Raw genomic sequence first — 23,204 nt, forward strand, 5'->3', positions numbered from 1 at the left:
CAATTTTCTTATAACCACAAACCTTAAATTTTAAGTTAATGAAATTATAAAAAGAAAGTATGATGGAAAATGCTTCTAATCGTTTATGTGATTTTCTCATTTCAGTTGAGAAACTCATGAGAATGGAGGACCATTAACGAGCAAATCTAAGGGGAAAAAGAATACCAACTTAAAATCTAATGGCCAAGAATCAAATCTTAATTCCATAACATAAACTCAATCAAAATAAAAATTGAATAGAAACTAAAAAACAAGCTCCAATCAGACTACAAAACACACACACAAAAAAGGAGGAAATTTGGGGTTTTAAAAGATGGTATAAGAAAAAAATATGGTTTGTTTATATAGATTTGATAAAATCGATAGTACGGTACGTCCAGTAATACTCAAAACCAGAAGAACACAAAAGTTAAACAACTTAGATAAACGCAAAAGTTACTTCTAGAAAGCAAGCTCATGAGGCTTCATGCCAGACTTGAGTGAAAATCTTACCGCAAGGTAGGCTTTCCAATCTGGGATACTTTCAATGGACTTTATTAAAGAGGCATCGAAAGCTTTCTGGTTGTAATCACCATTTTTTACTTGTATTATTTTATTATTAAAAAAAGAAAAAAATATAATATTGTAGTGGTTGGGGTTATTAATACCCCAACCACCCCGTGTAAAAAATTCACGCTTTGTTCTCAAAAATAGGAATGAAACTTTTTTTCTTCTAACTTTCTCTCCTTTACTGCTTTCTTATCTAGCTTTCTCTTTTGGTTTTGTCTTTGGGTTTTCGTGGGGGATCACAGGCAGAGGGAGTGGCCACCGTTGAGCGGTGGCCGGCTTGCAAGAGAGACCCTCTCACGGCTAGGAAACTTAGGTTGTTGGTGGTCGGTGAAGGATAGGGAGTTTCGACCGAGAGGTCGATGGTAGGAGGGTGGTTTTTGGGGTTTCAGTTGTGTGAGTGATGAGCGGGGGTGAATTTCGTTTATGTCCTCTAGATCTTCACCGGCCGGTCGAAGATGATCGTGAGGGAGTAAGGGGGTCACAAGGTCTTGGTGGCCGACGTTGGGGGTCAGTTTTACATCCCTCGACGTTGTGAAGAGAAAGAATGGGAGATGAGGATAACAGGAAAGGTTCTCGGCCGTTTAAGTCTCATTTGGGCTTCCTTTGGCGTGGTTAAGGTCGCCGTGGTTTTAGGTCAGTCACCGGCCTGGTGGTCGGCGTGTGGAGGGCTGCTGAGTGGTGATCGAGTGAGGTTGTGAAGCATGCAAGCTTCTGCGCAGTTTATGTGAAAGGGGATGATATTTGTGTGTATGAAAAATGGGTAAATCACTCACCATGTCCCCAAATTGTAGCTTCTTTTTGCTTTGTGTTTCAGAGTCAAATCGCATTTCAGATCCTCCGATTTCAGCTTGTTTTACGTTTTGATCACTATCAGGGTAAAATCATCTTTAAGCTGCTTATATTTTAATTTCTTTTGCACTCTGGTCATTAACTTTGTTATTTATTTATATGTATATTAATTTTATTATTTTTTGAATTTAGTTACTTTTTTATGTTTATTCATTTTAGTTACTGTTTGGTGTTTATTTCTTATGTTATTATGATGTGGATGTGATATTTACAATTTATTCATTTTAGTCACTTTTTTATTTCTGATTTGGTTACTACTTTTTTGTTTTATATTTTGGTCTCGTATTATACATCAATTTAATTTCAGTTCTTTAATTATTGCACTCTAATTTATGTTTAATTTATTTTACTCCCATGAATATATATATATATATATATATATATATATATATATGTTTTCATGTTTTATCATATTGAATGCCTTATTTTGCTACCTTACATTGTGGTCCTTATGTTTATGATTTTATTTTATTAAAGCACTTATATTTGTGTGATAATTATTTTTGGGCCTTTGATTTTTATTGTGTTTATAATTTTACCATTTTAGTTTAAACTATCATTATCTAGCATGATTAATATAATTTGGATTAATTGCCTTAATTTCTTATTTTGGTCAAATCAAATTGTTTAATCTCGAATTCTTGGGAGAAGTTATAATATTCTTTTTATTTCAGTTGGAAAGAGAAATATTCTTTCTAAAATATTTTAGGGATTATTTTCTCTTCGGTTAAAAATATTAGAATATTTTTCATTTCTCCTTAGAATTTTCCATTAAATAAAATTGTATGTTGATTCTGGAATAATAGGATCATAACTTAAATTTATATTCGAATTCTTAGATTTCCACTATTAGATACAATTTATAATCGATGGGGTATCAATTTTGGGCGTTGTGGGGTGTTTATCCTTCCCTACACGTAATCGATCCGAATCCCTTTTTTATTTCAAAAAGAATGAATCTCTGGTTACACGCAGACTGATTTATCTTTTAAAATGATGTTTTCTTAAAAACTCTTTTAAAAGGTATTTTTAGGTAATCGAACTACCTAACTCAAAATGTCGATGGTGACTCCAAAACATTTCAAAATCTTTTCAAAAGATTTCAAAATCTTTTCAAAAGAAAACCCCCAAGTCGTACTAAGTTTTCCTCCGCCCGGGCGGAAAACTGTGTCGACAGCTTGGCGACTCCGCTGGGGACTTAGAGGGTCAAGCCATAAATCAATTATATATTGTCTCTATAGTTAGAAATTGAGAAGTCAGCTTTATTTAATTTACGATTCCTTTGATTCCTTTTAATCGTTATTTAATTTTATATTTTGTATACTAATGTGTGCATTTGATTGATTTTCAGATATTAAAGTCTTGGATTCACTTTAGTTCGTTTTTGTGTGGTTATTTGTCAAATGTTTGATAATTTCTCCTCACACACGACACTTGCATTGTATAACATATGCTCTATACCCGAGCTCTTCCTTTTAAGTGGGAGTGAAAGTGACATCTTCGTGAGAATTTATTCTCCGTGTCAGACCTAGCAAGTAGCTTCCGGGGTTCATATGTTCTATTTCTTCGTGAGGATTTATTCTCCGTGTCAGGCATAGGGAAATGTGCCCCCTTGAATTGAACTCGATTCGCTTAAGCCTATAATGGGTGAGGATTGAGGGTCTGACTCGCCCAATGGGGCACCGACAAGGACAATTCAAGTAACTTTACTCCTAGAACTGAAACTCTGTATATAGTCAACTATAAACCCACCCGATCTAATACCGTACTGAAACTTTGTCCATAGGTACCCATATAAATGTACACAAATGAGAATTGAACTTTAATCTTAGTCTTTTAATTTATTCGATATGTCATTTTTGAATAATTGCATGTGAATTATAATTATGCGGTTAGGGTTTTAATTTTCTCTGTGTTTTATTCACTGTATTTATGGTTCATTTACCAGTTGAATTTAATCTTTTCATATTTCATTAACATACATTTTCTCTCTTTGATTATTATTTTTGCTAACATCTTTTCCTTATCTTGTTGCTTTATTTGTGCATAAACATGATGTTAATACTTGAGGTAATTATCAAAATTATAAGGCTTTTAAAACGATAACGCCACACGAAGAGGTATATATATTATTTTTATCCGCTTTGAAATGTTAGGACGTTGTGGGTTCTTTGAAAGTTGTTCTAAGATAATTACCTTGAAATTAACACATGTTTCATACATGTCATGTCATAGAAGGTATTGATTCCCGAGTTAATAGTTACATTAGAAGGCTTTCAATACAACAATGTTACTCGAAGAGGTAGAATATAAATGTAAAAATGCATCAATGATCCAGAATGGTGCTCCGAGAGACAATTGAAGAGCTACCTTAAACTGGAATACATGAAGCTCAAATGATGCAGCAAAACAAGTTTTTCAAGGGTTCTACAACGATGTTGATACAACTAGCCGAAAAAAATAATATTTCTGAAGTCATCAAGGAACAACAATAAACAACACGAGACAATGGATGATGTCAGTCGCATATGGCCACTCAACAAATGCATTTATGGAAAAAAGTCAAAGCGTTGGAATTTTCTATCAAGCCAAGGATAAAAGAAGGTTGTTTCGTTGCATATTCGATGAAATTGAACAATATGACGTGATTTGTAGTTTCCATCTGTCTCGGTGTATGGAGACATTGTGTGTTCTTTGGAAGTTGTTTTATGACAATTAATTTGGGATTAATTCCTTTGTTGCATTTACATTTTGCATTTTGCATTTCCATTTTTGCATTTGCATGAGCATCTTTGCATTTGCATGAGCATCTTTGCATTAGCATATATACAACGTACATTGCATGATATACATTGCATCTCAATATACATTAATCATGGATCCTAGGAGTAACTCGCAAATCTTTTGAGGTAAATTAAAGTCACACCTTCGTACTTAGAAAAGAATTGAGAGTTAAAGACGTGATGTTATTGCCTTCTGAAGTACGATGCTCATCATTGAGATCTGTGGGGCATCGAAGAGTAAGGTCCATAATTTGTTTGACTAGGGGTATTGACCTTTAACATTTCATGAGATATTTTGGTGCCAATCAAAAAAAAGTTATTCCATCCACCGTGAAACCTTATTGCATTGGCATTGTTTTGTTTGAACGTGTTTTTGTTTTTTCTTTGTATACTCAATAAATATTTTGTTAATTGAACTTATGTCATTTTCCAAGGTTATGAGTAATAAATCAAGTTTTAATCTTGTAGTTCTTTGAATATCAAATGAATTAAAGGTTCTTTTACTACTTCTTTAAATATGGATCTTTGACAAGTGGCAAGATTAGACCTTCCATACCCCATCCAAAGCCGAAATAACCATTGATGGGTTCCGTACCGAAATAACACATTTACTCCCAAAAGACCGAAGTTTGATATCACTTCCCTTCGAAACAATAAAGTCATGTCCTTATACCCCCCGAGGCACCAAAACCAGTATTTTTTACCTTCCCAGACGAAATAACCTTTCCATAACATTTTTTTCACAATTATGACTTTAAAGTCACACATTCCTTTCCTAAACACAAAACCAACATTCATTTCTCAACCTCAATAAATCCTAGGGGCATAATGAGGACCTTTCTTGTAAGAAAGATAAGATGGAGTGGTGCGCATCGAGTTTTTGAGAATTTGAATAATTGGGACATACTAGGAGCGAATGGAAGAAGAAGAAGAAATAAAGAGAATCATTGAAATAATTCTATCATGCATTAATTACATTTTTTCATGTAAATAAGATTAGTCTTGAATACTCGTCTCCCTGAGGATATCTCTTTTATAAAGACTTCCATGTATGAGATGATGAACGACTTTGTTTCATTTATCTTTTCAAATATATGTATATATATATATCCCTTGTTGTCCCCTTTTGAGCCTATAATATTTTTCTTCTGATTTAACCTTAACCAATGATCACCTTCCACACTGGGGGCAAAGATGAAGGACATCTGCTCGCATGAGTGAACATCATCAATCTGAATTTCGCTACAGAGGCAAGTCATAGGAAGAAATAACAGGATATCACAAGGTGAACCAATACGAAGCACTCGAAGATCAAATCGAGTTGACAACACAGAGATAAAAAGAAGAGATATAGAAAAACACACAAAAAGAAAGAAAGAAGAAAGAAAGAAGAAAAAAAATGAAAAAATAAAGAAAAAAAATAGAAAAAAAATAAAAAAAGGTAAAAGAAAGGAAAAATAGGAAAAATAGGAAAAAAGGAAAAAAAAGAAGATATAAAACCGATCAAACATTTCAAGACGAGCGGTTCAAAGATCTCAAATTTATTCGCTAGAAGATAAGAGAACACCAAAAGAATAAGAAGAATAAAAGACGCACGAGCATATTCAAATGAGGCAGAGCAAGAGTGAAGATCGCAGAACGAATTGATCTTTGGTTCAATAACTCTTAAACACTTGTTTGGGCCTATTTCCATTTCTTTCATAACCGTGAGCCCTAGCATACATTACGTGCCTGAAAAGTCTCTTCTAATCATACATGGATTTCTAAGTGGAGAGACTGTCTTCAGATTTCATTCTGCCCCTTAGGGTTAATTTTATTTGTAAAAAATAGTTTTCTAAAATCTTTAACGCATGATAGTGAAAATAATAAAAGGAGAATTCAAGACGTAAAATTTTAGATTACGTATTGAAAGCATAGGAGAATTCGAGTTGAAAACAGATATAAAAGAAAGGAAAAATGGGAAAATGGAAAAAAAAAAAAAAAAGAAAAAAAAAAAAAAAAAGAAGATATAAAACGATCAAACATTTCAAGACGAGCGGTTCAAAGATCTCAAATTTATTCGCTAGAAGATCAGAGAACACCAAAAGAATAAGAAGAATAAAAGACACACGAGCATATTCAAATGAGGCAGAGCAAGAGTGAAGATCGCAGAACGAATTGATCTTTGGTTCAATCTCTTAAACACTTGTTTGGGCCTATTTATCCATTTCTTTCATAACCGTGAGCCCTAGCATACATTACGTGCCTGAAAAGTCTCTTCTAATCATACATGGATTTCTAAGTGGAGAGACTGTCTTCAGATTTCATTCCGCCCCTTATGGTTAATTTTATTTGTAAAAAATAGTTTTCTAAAATCTTTAACGCATGATAGTGAAAATAATAAAAGAGAGTTCAAGACGTAAAATTTTAGATTACGTATTGAAAGCATAGGAGAATTCGAGTTGAAAACCTGAAAAGGCGGCTCGAATATGAAGATTGCCAACCAGTACACAGAAGACGATTTTATACATATCTTGATGAAGCACTACACAACCCAAAGGCACTCACGAGGGCTGAGAACCAGTGAACATTTCCAAAAGAGATTCATAACGGCTACTTCATCAGATCAATGAACACACCAGAATCAAGAACGCAAGAAGCCAACCTGAAACACATTACCTCCCCAGATTAACCTGAAACACATTACCTTCCCAAGTCAGCCTAAGTCTTATATCAACATTAATCCTTACACTTTGCAAATGTATAATTTTTGAAGGATTAAAAGAAAATTTGACTTATTTGATATTTTGTGAAGTATTGTTTTACAATTTGTTTTGATTATGAGACGAAAGAAATGAAAACACTTTGAATTTTATTAAACATTTTTCACATTTCTAAAATAAAGAAAGGAGAAGAACATTTTCAAACATGACAATCTCAAGTGAAAAAGGTCATTGAAGCTGATGAGTTTCATTCTGCCTCAATCAGAGAAAAAAACAAATGATGTCAGAGTAATGAAGACATTTCACATAGTTCGAGAGATCGGAAAGACTGAAGGATAAAACTTCTAACACTTCTTTGTGACGTTGTCGATAATCCATCAAGAAGAAGATGATCGCCTTAATCGAAAGGGGCACCTATCTCAGCTAATGGAAAAGATTCAAGACATTTCTATTAGAAGAATTGACCACTTCTTAAATGTCCATATAATTGTGGCATCATCCCTCAGTTATTCGATAACATTACTGTTTGGCGATGCAAGAGCAAGACCATTAGGGATTAAGATTTGGCACGAAGAGAGCCACAAGTACCACATTGGGGCATTACCTAAACCATATGTCATTAAGATCACAAGATTCAAACCAAACAAACATGATGAATGACACTCGTCTTTGGAGTGCCAGGGTCGAAAGATGAACACAAAAAGAGCTCACATTGAGTTGAACCATTCAAGCTGCAGTTAGCCAAGGACTCTTGAGAAACAATTCTGATTGAAAATCAAGTCAAAGACGTGTAAGAGGCCCAGTCATCTACCTAATCACAACGAGGATTCAATGGAGGAAACACTTCTTCTACAATCATGTTGAAGAAACAAGACAAAAATAGAAGATGGGAGAGACATGATTGTTCTAGATGATTAGTCTGACCATGCTGAATTAGGGGCAGACTCCATACAAGAGTGATCAAGTGAACGAAGGTTGAGATCTCCACTTTGAAGCCAAAAGAGGATTAATGATAAACAAGAAGGACATGCATTGCATTTAGATTCATTTAAGTGTATTCATACATACATACATACATATACATACATATATACATTTCTTACAGATTTCCAGGAAAATAAGATAAAGAAAAGAAAAATCAGAATTCAAGCCTCAAATGGAAGGAATTACATTAAGAGTGGCAGAACCTCAAGAATTGAGGGACTCGATACATAGAACAATCATCATTTTTTAAGTGGGGCATGTTACCCAGCTAATGAGTTTTTAAATAAACTAAGTCTAATTTTGAAGTTTGACGATTTTTAAATGATTTTTAAGAAACTAAGTCTGATTTTTAGAAGTTTCTTGATTTTTAAAAGAACTTTAAAGAAATTAAGCCTAATTTTTAGGGGTTTCTTGACGTTTTCAAATGAATTTAAAAGAAGCTAAGACTGTTTTCAGGAGTTTTTGATGTTTCAAATGAATTTCAAAGAAATTAAGCCTAATTTTAATGATAACTATAAACGAAATTTTTAAGAAACTAAGCTTGATTTTCAAGGGTTTCTTGATGAGTAAGTCCTTCGGGCCATCAATAAGTCTTTCGAGCATGATGCTTAAATCCTTCGGGTCATCTATAAGTCTTTCGAGCAAGATGATAAGTCTTTCGGGCCATCCATAAGACCTTCGGGCATGATGTTTTCAACATTTTCTATTGCTCGATTCACACACTTCGAATCAACTTAAGTCATTCGGGCCACCCATAAGACCTTCGGGCAAGCTGTTTTCAAATGTGTTTTTAGAAACTAAGCCTAATTTTTAGGGGTTCCTTGATGACAAATGAAAAAGAAAGATTTTTAGAAACTATGCCTGATTTTTCAGGGGTTTCTTGATGTTTTTTGAATTTTTTAAAGAAGATAAGCCTAATTTTAGAGATTTCTTGATAACTGTAAATACATATTTTTGAATAAACTAAATTTATCAAAAGAAAAATTTTACTGGGGCAAGATGCGCCCATTCACAAGTCAAGATTTGCAAGAATACACGCAGGTACGACAGGTAAAGAAGACAACCAAACCAAGAAAAGAATGAAGACTGCTCTTGTAACCAATTCTAACAGATCAAGAAAACATGTATTTATACATGAATTTGCATCTTTGCATCTTTGCATCATACATTTCATCATTTCATACACATGGTAAATTTTGATTTCCCTCTCATGAGGAGGCCTGTAAAATCTATTTTGTCCTTCTTATGATCATTTTTCTAGAGAATTGTTTGAGTCCTTAGGACTGTTTTTATGGGATGTCGCATGAGTCTTTCTTAAGATCTTTCCCTATAAGCATTTTCAATTATGTCTTTCTTCCAACTTGACTTTTCTATGTCACTTCAATGAGAATAAACATTGTCGTTTCCAATATGGGCCTAACAAAGACAAAAACTCAAGCAATTTTCTACATTAAGGAATTCAAAGAGCTAATAAAGATTTCATTTCACGACTTCAGCAGAGAATTAATCCATATTTTTCACCATTGAAAGAAATGGATCTCAATGAAATTCAAGGACCTTTGGGTCAGTACCTTCGGGTACTTTAAACACAATTATTACAAACACATGATAATCTTTTGCAGGTTTAAAACTCTTCAAATGAAGGGTAAACCAATCAACATTTCCAATGGAGAGTTCAAAATGAGAATAACTCATCCGATAAGATAGAAGAAGTTCATAATGAGAAGAACTTGTTCAATCTTAGCTCGATTAATCACATATGGAGTTGAATCAGCAACACCTCAATCGAGGGATCAACATTTCCAGTGGAGAGTTCATAATGAGAAGAACTCATCCGACAAAGGGAGAAAAAGATCATAATGAGAAGAACTTGTTCGACCTATCACTTGATTCACGGTATTTCGAATCAGTGACGCCTCGCTTGAGGGAATGACATTTCAGATGAAGAGATCATAATGAGAAGAACTCATCTGAAAGAGTGAGAAGAGTTTCATAATGAGAAGAGTTTGTTCGACCTATTTGCTCGATTCACAACACTTCGAATTAGTAACACCTGGCTTGAGGGATTAACATTTCCAGTGGAGAGTTCTTAATGAGAAGATCTTATCCGATAAAGGAGAAGAAGTTCATAATGAGAAGAACTTGTTCAACCTTAGCTTGTTTCCATCACAAAAGGAGGTGAATCAACATTTTCATTTCACTCAAATCCATCGCATAAGGAGTTGGATCAGTATCACCTTGGGTCAACCATCGCAAAAGATAATAGATTGACATTCCCAACGAAGAGTTCATAATGAGAAAAACTCATCCGATCAAAAGAAATTGGAGCTCAAGATTTTAACAGCTTAGACCAGATAAAAAATAGTGCTTACTATCTTTGCTCTATTCATGTTCCACATCAATGAGCAAAGAGGAGCATCTGTAATCACCATTTTTTACTTGTATTATTTTATTATTAAAAAAAGAAAAAAAGATTATAATATTGTAATGGTTGGGGTTATTAATACCCCAACCACCCCGTGTAAAAAAATTCACGCTTTGTCCTCAAAAATAGGAATGAAAGACTTTTTTCTAACTTTTTCTCTCATTTACTGCTTTCTTATCTAGCTTTCTCTTTTGTGGTTTTGTCTTTGGCTTTTCGTGGGGGTTCACGGGCAGAGGGAGTGGCCACCGTTGAGCGGTGGCCGGCATGCAAGAGAGACCTTCTCACGGCTAGGAAACTTAGGTTGTTGGTGGTCGGCAAAAGATAGGGAGTTTCGACCGAGAGGTCGATGGTAGGAGGGTGGTTTTCAGGGTTTCGGTTGTGTGAGTGATGAGGGAGGGGTGAATGTCGTTTATGTCGTCTAGATCTTCACCGGTCGGTCGAAGATGATCGTGATGGAGTGAGTGAGGGGGTCACAAGGTCTTGGTGGTCGGCGGTTGGGGTCGGTTTTACATCCCTCGGCGTTGTGAAAAGAAAGAATGGGAGATGAGGATAACGGGAAAGGTTCTCGGTCGTTTAAGCCATCTTTCGGGATTCCTTTGGCCGTGGTTAAGGTCGTCGTGGTTTTAGGTCAATCATCGGCCTGGTGGCTGGCGTGTAGAGGGTTGTTGAGTAGTGGTCGAGTGAGGTTGTGAAGCTTGCAAGCTTCTGCGCAGTTTACGTGAAAGGGAATGATATTTTGTGTGTATGGAAAATGGGTAAATCATTTACCATGTTCTTAGATTATAGCTTCTTTTTGCTTTGTGTTTCAGGGTCAAACATCAATCCAGATCCTCCAATTTCAGCATGTTTTACGTTTTGATCACTATCATGGTAAAATAATCTTTAAACTCCTCATATTTTAATTTATTTTGCACTATGGTTATTAACTTTGTTATTTATTTATATGTATATTAATTTTATTAATTTTTGAATTTAGTTACTTTTTTATGTTTATTCATTTTAGGCACTGTTGGGAGTTTATTTCTTATGTTATTATGATGTGGATGTGATATTTACAATTTGTTCATTTTAGTCACTTTTTTATTTCTGATTTGGTTACTACTTTTTTGTTTTATTATATTTTGGTCCCATATTATATATCAATTTAATTTCAGTTCTTTAATTATTGCACTCTAATTTCTGTTTAATTTATTTTACTCCCATGAATATATATATGCATGTTTCATGTTTTTATCATATTGAATGTCTTATTTTGCTACCTTACATTGTGGTCCTTATGTTTATGATTTTATTTTATTAAAGCACTTATATTTGTGTGATAATTATTTTTGGGCCTTTGATTTTTATTGTGTTTATACTTTTACCATTTTAGTCTAAACTATCATTATTTAGCATGATTAATGTAATTTGGATTAATTGCCTTAATTTTTTATTTTGGTCAAATCAAATTGTTTAATCTCGAATTCTTGGGAGAAGTTATAATATTCTTTTTATTTCAGTTGGAAAGAGAAATATTCTTCTTAAAATATTTTAGGGATTATTTTCTCTTCAATTAGAAATATTAGAATATTTTTCATTTCTCCTTAGAATTTTCCATTAAATAAAAATTGTATGGTTGATTCTGGAATAATATGATCATAACTTAAATTTATATTCGAATTCTTAGATTTCCACTATTATATACAATTTATAATCGATGGGGTACCAATTTTGGGCGTTGTGGGAGTGTTTATCCTTCCCTAGACGTAATTGATCCCCGAACCCCTTTTTTATTTAAAAAAGAATGAATATCTGGTTACACGCAGACTGATTTATCTTTTAAAATGATATTTTCTTAAAAACTCTTTTAAAATGTATTTTTAGGTATTCGACCTATCTAACTCAAAATGTCGATGACGACTCCAAAACATTTCAAAATCTTTTCAAAAGAAAACCCCGAAGTCGTATTAAATTTTCCTCCGCCCGGGCGGAAAACGGTGTCGACACTGGTCTTCTTTCTTGCCTTCTGGCTGCTGCTTCTTTTCCTATATAATATTTGTTTATTTAAAAATGCATAATAACTTACCTCTTTTTCAGCTTCAAAGAACTCTCCCTCGCCCTTCTTGTTTTTCTTCTCGACTTCCTTGTCAAAGTATTTGTCATCGAACTTCTCTACGTTGACTCCTGAGATATCAACCTTGGTAGAAGTCACAATGACGTAGGATTGGTTCGCACGCCTTAGAGGAACACCATTGATCTTGAATGATCCTATGGTGAAAGCAAGTTCCAAACATAAGCAGAGAATGAAATTCAAACAAAAAGATCTGCTAGTTTTATAACAAACAATTGACGAGTAATAATAACCGAGACTCCCAGTAAGCCACTGGAGGCAAACATAGATACTATCTGTAGACACAAACAACAACCAAGTAAATCTCAGGTTATGGTTTCATGATCGCCACGCATAAAAAAAGGGGGAATATAGTAATGTTAAATATGTTGTATTATGATAGAATCTAACATATGAGCAGAAGTATAACGAAAACAAAGATACATCAGCGTGCTTGATAAAAACAAGAAAATAACGATTCAAATAGCCAGAGTCCATACTACAGCATCGGACATTAACAGAACAATACTACGATTTGCAACTGCCATAGATTCTGTCAAAGCCGAATTATTCGAACCGGAATTATTTGATTTAGGTCAATTAATCCAACCAAAAGTACGACTTGTGTTACCGAACGAATTACCAATTGAATACCCCTGGACTCCTAGAATTACACTGAAGGTCACTCTGGTTTCATTTCATCAAGACAATTTCCAGACAAACATTCAACTAAGAAACAATGCAGATCCATATATGTTTGTATACTAATGAAACAAAAGTGAGGAAAAAAGAAAGTTACCAGTAACCAGAAGAAGCCCAGAAGGAAGTTGCTTCAAAAACACAACCCTCTTCCCCATAAATCTACCAGCCAACAAAATCAACACCATCCCAGGTGTAATGCTAGCTCTAAACGAACAAAACAAAGAGCAAAACCCAACAATGAGAAACAAACAACCTCCACAGAGATCTACAAATGATTAAATAAATGGATAAAGCATTTCATATATGACCTGAGCTTGGTGGGTTTAGGCTTTCGCTTTTTGAGAAGAGGCTTCTTGACATCGGCTGGGTAAAACTTGGGGGGGATTCTCGGCGGCAGAGGGGGCCTTAGGCTGCTGGTCATGGCGGGGAAAACGCCACCGTGTTCGGCCTTGATGGCCCAAAGGCCACGCTTTTGGTACATCTTAAATGTGGAATACTTGCCTACACCACGAATGAGATATGGGTTCCGGGCTTGACGGGGGTCTTCTTTTCGACCGCCATTTCTTCTCTAAACAAAATATTAAGGCCCAATTATCTTTTGATTAAATTATACATTTAATATCTAAATTATAATTTTATTCTGTTTTTAATATATAATTTTATTTTAAGTTTAATTTTAATATTTCGTTATTAAAAACTTAACAGACCTTATTATTAATGCATTTTTAAACTATAAGAAGTTGGGATGGGTGCTGTGCAAAAATATACTAAATAGAAACTGAGAGGTAGTGTTTTAATTGTTTAGTTTGGTTGTTTTTGTTTTTATTCCCTCCTCTCCCGCTGCTTTTTTACAGTGTTTTGAAAATCGGACAGGATTGGCCGGTTCAACCGGAAATCGTTGTTTAGTCCGGTTCAATCTACACCGGTTAAACCATTACTAGTGAATCAATCGAAACCGCTGAATCATTCGAATCGGATCGGCTAAAAATCGAAAAAAACCGCCAATTTTGTTTTTTTTAAATTAAACCAAACGACGTCGTTTGTTAAACGAACCTCGAATTCGAGTATTGTTGAGCTCGACTCGAACTTGAAAACTTTAAAAGTAAGCTCAACTCGACTCAAACTCACGAGTTAAAAATTATCAAGTTCAACTTGAACTCGAAATATAATATTGAAACTTGAACTCAAAAAGGCTTGAACTCAAAAAAAATTTAGAAGCTCAATTGAAGCCTAAAATTCGAGCTTGATTGAAGTGAAAGAATAGTTCACTCAATGCTCACCAAAAGGTTCCATGATTTTGAATGTCAAATTACCTCTATTATTTATAGAAGTTAGTTGGAATGCTCTTCTATTTTTCTTAGCCATGTGGGATTGTTTTGTTCTCATATTTTTACTCTTTAGACTTTTGGGATGCTCTTTTATGTTTCTTAGCCATGTGAAATTGTTTTTAAAAAAAATTAAACCAAACAATATCATTTTGTTATGATTTTTTTAGCCCCAAATTTATTTTTTGATTATAGTTATATAATTATATTTAATATTTAATATGTTTTACCTTAAATATTATGTTGTAGTTAATTTGAATCATTTTGTTTCATTTGATTTTATGATTTTTAAGTTATATATGTTATGACTTGCTTTAAATATGACTTGTGATATAAAAATTATTTTTATTAAATATTTTGGTATTTTATTTAATTTTTTAAATAATTATGACGTCGTACGGTTCTTCCGACCGATCGGGCCGATTTAACCAATTGAACTATTGAACTGGTAGCATGACCGGTCCGATTCTGAAAACCATGGTAAAATATGATTAATTCAGCTGGGATTGTGACGGAGGAGATTTTTATTAGTATCTCTCATAGCGGGGGCATTTGCTAATTGCTCTATCCAGCTATGTATCTCATTAATATGGATCTCACCATTCTGTTAACTGTTGTAAGAATTATAGATCTATTTGCTGTTCGAAGTTAATTGTTTCTTACTTTTTCTTTACAGTGAATTACACTCTTAGACGTATGTTGGTGGTGGTTCTCATTGTAGCTTGTCCGCAGCAACAGCCGTCGATATATGCCATCACTGGCTGATGAAGAGGCCCACCAGCTCTCCTATCAACAAAATTACTTGACTAATATTCTCTCTCTTTGTCAGAGCCTGTGGAGGGTGAAGGCGAAGAGTCTCTGGTTAGTAGTACTGCTTCTTGCTCTACGTAGTTTGGAATTATTTATTTTATGGGTTTTGTTTTGTATTTTCAATACAATCAAAACTGTGAGTTGAATAACTCATGTATTGCAATTATTTTTGTGGGTTTCACAATGATCATTTGTTGCATTTTAATTATTGATGTCTTTGTAGTTTATATATGGAATGCAATTTTTTAATTTCACCATGTGGTAACTGTAGTTTTAAAGGATAAAAGGTGAGGGCACAGTATAATTTAAGCTGTTGCACTTACACTTATTTTCGTCCATATTTATTTTATTTTATACATATATATATCTATACAAATATATTATATAGTGCGCAAAATGATTTTTGAAAAATACGTATATAATATATGATTTTTAAAAATACATTTTGAAAATGTATATAATATAGTTTTTAAAAATACCTTTGAAAACTATATAATATATAATATTTCAAAACATTTTTAGAAAAAATATATAATATATAATTTTAAAATCATTTTGAAAAGTTATATAATATATAGTTTTAAAATCATTTTGAAATCTATATAATATATAGTTTAAAAAACATTTTTGAAAACATATAATATAGTTTTAAAACGTTTTTGAAAACTATAATCTATAGTTTGAAAACATTTTTAAAATTATATAATATATGGTTTCGAAAATATCTTTGAAATATATATTATATATAGTTTTAAAACAATTTTTTTATATTATATAGTATTTTATTTTATTCTTTTTTATTTACTTTTGTTTTTTGTTTTTTGTTTTTATTATTTATTTAATCATTTTTATTTTGGTTAATTCCAGGTCCATTTCGAGTCCAGCAGATCCAACAGGTAACCAATCAGGTATGGGCCTGAACCAGCCCAACAAGGAAACTAGGGTTTCCATTTGCCTCAGTCAGCGCTGCATGAGAGAACAACGTGCAGATCAAGCCAACAGCCAGCAGAACTTCCGGCCGGGATCCCCGGGACTGAACCATCCCGGGGTATCCGGTCAAACAACAACTCACACATGCACGAACAACCAACAGATCCCGCTCATCTCGGAACTAAAACGGCAAACACCGGGGCTATAAAAAGCCCCCGGTGAGGCTATGCAAAGGGGGACAAGAAAAGAAACGGTAAACCAAAGCCACACAGAGATACACATAGTACCAATACAGTACCCAAGATCATCGACCAATACACAAAAATCCCATCATCATCGAACCAAAAAACCACCATCAACACAGAACGATGAAAAGAAAAAAGAACCAAAGAACCACTCAAAAATACCAGCAACCAAACGAATACTACAGTAAGACCGTGAGAACAAGCAACACAACAGAGCACAAAGACCAAACGGCAAGAACAGAAGCAGAAAGGTCACCGGAAAGGTAAAAGGGCGAGACTTTTGCCTTAGATCTACGCCAATAGAGATTTTGTTTGGAGAAATAGGGGTTTTTTTTTTTGCGGTGTTCGACGGTGATCGACGGGTGGCCGGGCTCCCATTGGTGGTGCTCTCTCTAGAGAGAAGCGAGAGTGAACCATTTTAGAGAGAGAGAGAGGAGATATGAGAAATGAGGAAGGATGAGTGATTTGGGGGGGTGTTGTTGGGCTTAAATAGCAGGAGCAAAACGACGTTGTTTTATCAAGGGTTTCATACGCATTTTCGCGTCTGGATAAACTATGCCTCTGGTGTCTGTGAGTTGTAAACCTTCTGTTTTGGTCACTGAAGTAAAATTTTTGATATTTTCGATTTGGGTTTCCAATTTTATTATGCTTACTATTTAGTCACTAGTTTATATATATATATATATATATATTATAATTATTATTATTATTATTTCATTATTAAACATATATTTATTTTATATTTTTATTATTATTATTATTATCATTGTATATACTTTTTTAATTTTTTTATTTCCTTTTTTTATATTTATTGTATTTTTTCTCTTTTCTAGTTTTTATTTATTTATTTATTTATTATATGGTTTTTCCCTTTGCTTCTTTTTTATTTTATTTTTTTATTATTATATTTATCCTATCTATCTTCATTTTATTTTTACTTTCTTTATTTTATCTTATTTATTTCATTTGTTTTTTAATTGTTTTTTATCTTATTTATTTTCACTACTTTTTTTCTTTCTCTACTAACAAGTGTTCTGACTTTTTAAGGGAACCTTTTTTGAATCGATCACAGGTATGTAATTCGAATCGGATAATTTTAATTTTAATTTCAATTTTCGCAATTAAAGACAACCGGTAAATTAATTGGTATCGAAAGGGCGGTTCAAGGGTGCTAATCCTTCCTTGACCGTAACCAACTCCCGAACCCGACACGTTTTTGGTACAATGCAGATCAGGTAAGATGGCATCCGACCCACCTAAATTCGTATTAAAGTGGTCGGTGGTGACTCCAAATCATTAATCCAAGTCGAAGCCCAATTCTGGGTCCAACCGAAAGACGGTTCCGATAGAGCCAAACTTGTAGAATAGTTTTGAGCTGGGAATTGGGATGTAAATCTGGCTGTTTATCAAATGTCCATTTGTGGCTAATATTCGAGTTTATGAGCGCATTACCTGGTTTCTTTTAACGATAACATCGAGATAGGTAGAAAAATTCTTCCATACGTTATGAAACAATCAAATCATCGTTTTCATAATCATTTTTTTTAAAAATAATTAAATTTTAAAAACATTTATTTTTTGATTTAAAAAATTGGTGGTTTTGAATTGATTTGAATTAAATGAAAAGGGAGTCGCCATTGATCTTTGGGATAGGTAGGTTGAATACATAAAAACGTCTTTTAAACAATTTTTAAGAAAAATCATTTTTAAGACAAAAATTGGTCTATGTTTACCAAAAATTCAATTTTACGGGTACGTGAGTCGATTATGCGTGGGGAAGAATTATCACCCACAACGCCCAAAATTTATACTTAGTCGATTACACGTTGTCGTAATGATGAAAATTATGAATCGAATATAAAATTGAAATACGATCCATTTATTAAAGTTTAATTAATTTGCTTCGAATTTTTTAAATATGGAAAATTCTTTAACTTGAAAATAAATATCGATATTAGCAATCCTCCATCGGGAAAACTATCTCGCCTATTTCTTTTCCATAAAGAATATTCCCACCTCGAGAAAAATGTGTGTCGAATATAAACTAAAAATCGATATTTACGCAAAATAACATAAATTACCATTTAAAAAATGCATTGCATTATTTGAATAATAAAAGAAGATTTAATTAGTAAAATAAATGAGATTTATTTCAAGTTTCTATTTCGTTTAAATGTCGTATCGGATCGCATCACTTCAACCAAGTGATACTTTCCATGCTCATTCTACATACCAGTAGATAATGAAATAAGGTAGAAACAAATATGATTGTAAATGTAAAATAAAATATTTACAACACATAAAGCTAATAAAGTCTATCTAGAATAATACATAGAGCCGTAATCTACAAAATATACATGTCAATGAAGGACTAGAATAAAATAAAATATTACATATCAAAATAAAAATATTATAAAAATAATAATCATATTCGATTTAAGGGACCAAAATAGTACTAACAGAAATTTGATTGGCTGAAAAACTAATATAAATAAACCATATCCACAATCAAATACATTAAATAATATGGGTACCAGAAATGAAAATAACCCAAAAATAATATTAGGGACCAAAATAAGCTCAACCAGAAAAATGAAAGTGAAAATAGCAATTAAACCTAAATATAACAATATGCAACGCAGTGACTAAACTGAAATAATTACAAATATCATGACAAAAGTCAAACACTGACCAGAATAATAGATTAAGCAATAACAAGACTAAAAATACAAATATTGTAACATTAATGCTCGAAATAAAATAAGGTAAAACTTCATTAAATGGATGAAAAATGAAATTTCAAAGGTGGAAAGACCAAAGTGTGATTATTCCACGCACGAAAATACATAATCACCCTCCTCTGAAACTACGTCGTTTCAATTGGGTATTTAAGCCTAAAACTGAAGCTTCTTCTCTCATTTCCCTCATTTGCTCCATTTAAGAAAACATAGAGAGAGAGAGAGAGATTTAGAACTATCTCAACTTCCCCTCTCGTCGGAGGAAGGAGGTCACCGTTCATCGGCTCTGTTCTATGACGGCCCACGGTGGTCGGAAGGAGTAAAAAACTCCCAAAACGCTCCTCTCATCTCCCTCAACCCGATTCCTAACCCTTCCAACTTAAAACCTCCCTAGAACCTTAGATCTATAAAAATAGAAGGATTTTTACCTTCGGTGATGGGTTCTTCGAACTATAGTGAGGCCACGACTACAATATATGGGTGAAAGATGACTTTTCTAGGTTCTTACCTCTCGGTTTCTCTTTTTTCCAAAGGGTTTTTCTTTTTTTTCCCTTGTTGTTTCTTTTTTTGAAAGATCTCTCTGGTTTTCCATTTTTTTGTTTTGAATGGTTCCCCTTTAATATCTTGCACCTTTCTTTTTTTTATCCTTGCTTTCATTGGGTAGATAATAATATTTGTTGGATTGACAGTCGGATTGCCTCGGGATTTCCTTGATTTGTTTTCATTTTTTATATTGGGGTTTTGGATTTGATGAGAACTGTGATTTGCTTTTTTTCTTAACTGCTGATATGATTTTTTCCACTGTTTGATGGATTGATCGATGACTGGCAGCTCAGGAAGTAATCGATGGTGGCTCATGCGGTTAGGGAGTATGGCGATGAGGTGCACGCGCTGGCTGAGAAATGAAAGATCGCTGGCGGCGGTGACTAAGCTGGTGAGAGAAAACCCTAAAGAGTTTAGGGTTGGGTTCTCTTATTGGGTCAGATGTTGGGTAATCTGTGTTGGGCCTGGATCAAGTTTGGATTGGGTCTAGATCGAGTCTGTATCAGATTTGGATTCTGGGTCGGGTCTTGTAATTGGGTTGACTTGGTACTAGGCTTGTAATGATGGGTTGTTGGTTATAACCTTGGCTCAATGTGAGGGCCTGCAAGAATAAATGTAAAATATGTAAATAATAATAATAATAATTTTTTAAGACCATGACAAAAACAGATATCTATAGCTGCCATTCTTTGCATATTCTTGTGTTAATAAGAATAGGGAAAAGATGAAAAAGATAACAAGTTTTTGTTCGGTTCTCTTTAACTTTGAAATTTGATGGCAGAGATAACACTGCTCATCCATGATGAAGAGTTATGGTCGTTTTTAGGTAAAATTGGAGATAACACAGTTTCTACGCGATGAGAACTGCTACTTATCTAAGAGTGACATGGCTCATACGTGATGAAGAGATATAGTCGGTGGATAACACATTTCCTACGTAATGAGGACAACTGGTCATCTTTAGGGATAATTTATAACATGGCTCCTACGTGATGAGGACGACTGGTTATCTAAGGTTGACGCGACTCTTACATGATGAGGAGATCAGGTTAGTGGATGACATAGTTCCTACGTGATGAGGGAGGTTGACCATCTTTAGGGATGATGCTAACACAGTTCCTACGCGATGAGAATGGTTGATTATCTAAGGTTGATGTGGCTCCTACATGATGAGGAGATCTGGTCGGTGGATGACACAGTTCCTACGTGATGAGGACGACTGGTTAGGGATAAATGTTTCAAGAGAAACTGTCTCGAAAGAGACAAAATTCGTTTAAAGGGAAACGATCTCAAAGATGATGTTTCAAGAGAAACTGTTTCAAGAGAGACAAATTCGTTTCAAGGGAAATGATATCAAATATGATGTTTCAAGAGAAATTGTCTAAAAAGAGACTAATTTTGTTTCAAGGGAAACAATCTCAAAGTTGTTGTGTTTCAAGAGAAACTGTATCAAGGGAGACAAAACTAGTTTCAAGGGAAACAGTCTCAAAGTTGTATGTTTCAAGGGAAACATTCTCAAAAGAGACAAAACTTGTTTTAAGGGAAACTGTCTCAAGAGAGACAAAACATTGTTTCAAGAGAAACATACTCAAAGACTTTTCTTTCAAGAGAAATTGTCTCAAGAGAGACAAAACTTTGTTAAGGAAACATACTCAATGATTTTTGTTTCAAGAGAAATTGTCTCAAGAGAGACAAAACTTGCTTTGAAATAGACAATCTCAAGTGATATCAATTAGTTTCAAAATTTTCAAAATTTATGAAAAACTGTCTCAAGTGAGATGAAGTTTATTTTTAGAAAAGCAATCTCAAAGGCTTATAGAATGTCTATTTGTTCCTGTATGTTGAGGAAATGCCTCTAGGAGATCTTATCGTTGACTTTAGGATGTCCAAATTATTTCTTCATGTTGAAAACATTTGGTCTTCACTAAACTTTGATTTCCTGAAAGATCAATATAAAATGATGCATTTATGAATGACTATCTTGGATGTTTATGGGTGTCATGATAAAGTTTGTATTTGATTTGATGAATTTTTCAAACTTGTCCTCATGAGAGAAAAAAATGTCTTTAAGAAAGATAAAATTTCAAGTGAAACATTTTTTGAAGTATCCTTATGAGAGGGAAAATCAAAGTCTTTATTGTGTGATGATGAATGTTTGATGCAAAGATGCAAATTTCATGTATCATGTATGTATGTGTTGATGTATGTATGTATTGATGTATGTTTTCTTGATTATCGGTTGGAATGATTGCATGAGCATTCTTCATTCTATCCCTGATTCAGTTGTCTTCATTTCCCACTAGTGTGTACTCTTGTAAACCTTGACCTAAGACAATTTGTTTTCCTTGCCCCATCAAATTTTGCCCCTAAAATTTGGCTTACCTTGCCCCAGCTTCGATCACGAACTTCGAAGAGGTTTGTTGAATTCCAAGATATTCTTCCAAAGAGATTATCTTGTTTGAAAATGTTTTTCTTCCTTTGAAAGAACTTAATGAATAAAGAATTTGTGAATTTTTGTTGTCAAATGAACTAAAATAATGCCCCATATTCGGTTTCACAATTGAATCAAATCACAAAATATGAGTTCATTAAATATCAAAAGAATCAATTTCTCTTTTAATCTTTCATAGTTACAAATATTTGACAAATGTCAGGATCGACATGTTGGTTTTGAGGTTAGCTACCCATATCTTAGGGTTTATCTCATTGATTCGTCCTTTTTTCTTTTCTCGGTCATCTTAAAAATTAGGACATGCCCCACTTTCTTGGTTTGGCATTTTGATCGTAGGCATACAAAATGAAACAACTAGCATAGTTCATTGCTAGACTTTTTAGAACACTTCCATTTCAGTTCTCTAAAATCTTCCATTTGTTCAAGCTTCAGACTCCTCTAGCAAAGGTAGTGCAGAAATATTGGTCAAAAATGAAATTTCTGAGTGCTCGTGTGAAACTGACTATAACAGGTGTTCCTTAACTCCCTTAGTCCATATTCCGAAACTCCTTATTTAGTTCAGGGACATGGCGGGGAAAACGCCACCGTGTTCGGCCTTGATGGCCCAAAGGCCACGCTTTTGGTACATCTTAAATGTGGAATACTTCCCTACACCACGAATGAGATATGGGTTCCGGGACTTGACGGGGGTCTTCTTTTCGACCGCCATTTCTCCTCTAATTGATATTAAGGCCCAATTATCTAAATTATAATTTTGTTCTGTTTTTAATATATAATTTTATTTTAAGTTTAATTTTAATATTTCGTTGTTAAAAACTTAACATACCTTATTATTAATGCATTTTTAAACTATAAGAAGTTGGGATGGGTGCTGTGCAAAAATATACTAAATAGAAACTGAGAGGTAGTGTTTTAATTGTTTAGTTTGGTTGTTCTTGTTTTTATTCCCTCCTGTCCCGCTGCTTTTTTACAGTGTTTTGAAAATCGGACAGGACTGGCCGGTTCAACCGGAAATCGTTGCTTAGTCCGGTTCAATCTACACCGGTTAAACCGTTACTAGTGAATTAATCGAAACCGC

General features: G+C 33.8%; 1 pseudogene; it reads right to left on the minus strand.

The window, feature by feature from the left end:
• Positions 1 to 441: 441 nt before the first annotated feature.
• On the minus strand, positions 442 to 22,835 carry LOC120165677 (annotated as a pseudogene).
• Between the last annotated feature and the right edge of the window lie 369 nt (positions 22,836 to 23,204).

This window comes from Hibiscus syriacus, unplaced genomic scaffold (genome assembly GCF_006381635.1).
Source record: "Hibiscus syriacus cultivar Baekdansim isolate YM2019G1 unplaced genomic scaffold, ASM638163v2 tig00111587_pilon, whole genome shotgun sequence".
Taxonomy (NCBI): Eukaryota; Viridiplantae; Streptophyta; class Magnoliopsida; order Malvales; family Malvaceae; genus Hibiscus; species Hibiscus syriacus.